This window comes from Phytophthora infestans, genomic scaffold (assembly GCF_000142945.1).
Source record: "Phytophthora infestans T30-4 supercont1.239 genomic scaffold, whole genome shotgun sequence".
Taxonomy (NCBI): domain Eukaryota; phylum Oomycota; class Peronosporomycetes; order Peronosporales; family Peronosporaceae; genus Phytophthora; species Phytophthora infestans.
The window spans coordinates 28,539-30,945 of NW_003303520.1; positions in this window are offsets into that span (position 1 = coordinate 28,539).

A 2,407-nucleotide genomic window follows, 5' to 3' on the forward strand; every position below is an offset into this window, starting at 1 on the left:
TCGCTTGGATCCACTGATCTGCATCAGCGGACAACGGTTCTTCCAGCGTTTGTGGTTCCATAATTGAGTTAACGGCCTCAATCATCAAACGCGCTCGTCCTCACCAGGACCCAGCAGTTGGTCATTGACCTGACCTGCACCGCTCCGGGGATAACGTGCCGCACCACGTACGCCCTCAGGGCAAACAGCAACCTCGTTGCTAACAATTTCGGACATACCAATGTCCAGCACTACGGCCGCCTCGGCCTCGTGCTCGCGCCAAAAGCGCTTCTGCTTCCTAGCAGAGGTGGGTTCATGACTCACCAAAGCTCCACTAGGAGCAGGATGCGACGCACCCAGCGTTTTTGACTTCCAGTCGATCCATGGCTCATGACGTTCCAGCCATACCATGCCAAGGATGAGGTCATACCTCGCATCCAGGTCTAAGACCAAACAGCGTTCCACGCTATCGAAGTTCTCAAACTTCACTCCAAGGTCGACAGAGACCTTCGACACAGTTACCAGTGTCCCCGTCGCGAGACGGACAGAGATCGTATCTCTCGTTGGCACTTCCAGTGCCTCAGCATACAGCTGACTCCCTTCCAGGGTGAAGCGACGGGCGTAGTTGCCCGAGGCTCCCGAGTCAATCAAGACTCTCCATGGCTTTGCAACGCCCTTCACGTTCGCTTGAACGACCAGCAAGCCCGGCTTGCACACACTCTTCTCGTACGAGAGCTCAGCTCTCTTCGGGGCTGAGCCCCGTTGCCCTCTACCTCTTCGAGGCACAACAGAACTCAGTTCTTCCCCAGTAGGCCGCCCCGCGCCTACTTGGAGTTGCCGTTTCCCGGCGATGACCCGGAGGGTTGGCTCGCCGGAGCCTCGCGCTTCTTGCGCAGAGGGCAATAGGCCCTCAAGTGCTTAGTGCTATTGCACACAAAGCATCGGCGGATGCCGGCGCGCTGCTCCGCAGCAAGAAGCTCCGCTTCTTCATCTTCAGCATAGCTGAGGTCCATCGGCTCTGGACCGCTCGAAGAGCTTGCGCTACCAGCGCTCCAACCAGGTCGCGCCGACCTGAAGTTGTGCTCGGCATTCAATGCCACATCCACCGCCTCTTCAAAAGAGTTAGGGTGTACACGGAACACTTCCGTTCGAGCTGCGCTCACACGAAGTCCCTCCATGAACACGGTCACGCTGACCAGTTCCGGAAGAGGGTCCGCCGCCATTTCGGCGATAAGAGTTCTCAACTCTTGTACATAGTCCAATAAATCCTTCTTACCCTGGCGGGTAGCAAGGAACTTTGACCGGATACGGTACGCCTGATTAGGCGGCGCGAACACGCGCGAAAGCTGTTGCTTCAGCTGATCCCAAGTGGGAAATGCAGCGTCAACAGACGCGCCGCACGTTAGTGCCCATTCGCGAGCGCGACATCCAAGCCTGGAGATAGCCAGCGCCACGCGCTGATGCTCAGACTGGAGCAGGGCCGATCCCATGGCCATCTCGACCTCACGGGTCCAGAGAAGGAGATTCTCTCCATCCTTCCCCTCGAAGGTTTTTACGCTCACCATGAGCGGTTTCAGTCTCATAGACTCTTCACGCGTCATCGACGCCGCCGCCGTTGCGGCGCTCACCTTCTCTTGGACATGCTCCAAGAGCGCGTTCTCGTAGCGGGAGAACGATTCCAGCCTGGCAGTGACCGCCTCTGGACCTTGCGATGCAAGATGAGCCACGCCCTCCGGGCCAAGCAAGGACATAAGCTTAGTAAGCGCGTCCTGCTGCGTCGGGGGCAAATTCGCGAACACGGGGTGTTCCATCCTCGCAGAGGATATAGTCAACCGACTCAGGAGCGGGATTGACTACAAGTGCTACCAAGTGCAGCGGGGCTGCCGTAGCTTTAGCGTCAGAGGAAGACGTTCGACTCAAAGAGTCACTAATACTAAGTTCCTTATCCAAAGGACACTTACAGCCCAAGACCAGGGCTCAAGGCTAACACCTTAACTTTTATGCTTCAAAACCAGAAGTGTTTTATTTACTATTATTGCGGCCAAGCCGCCTAGGGGTAAATGTATCTCTTTAACTATCTAGCATAGTTAAACCTAATCAAATGCATAACGTGTGGCTATCAGCCAACGTACTGAGAGACCTTGTTAACTCTCCAACTTATGTACTGAGAGTTTGTTAACTCTCCGGGTACTTCGTACCCCTGTGTGCTCCACACCATGTAACCCCGTTACACCTTGGATCCCTGGGCATATATCCGAGCATTCCGTACTGGAACTGAGGTGTTCGTTCTGGTACGGTAGATCTAATATTGTATCGATAACATGCCAACCAATTAGCTTAGATAACACTGAATATAATTTAAAAAAACTTCTCAACTGTACCTGGAACGACCGAGCTTGGTACTGCGCGAAGTATGCTTTGAATTCTT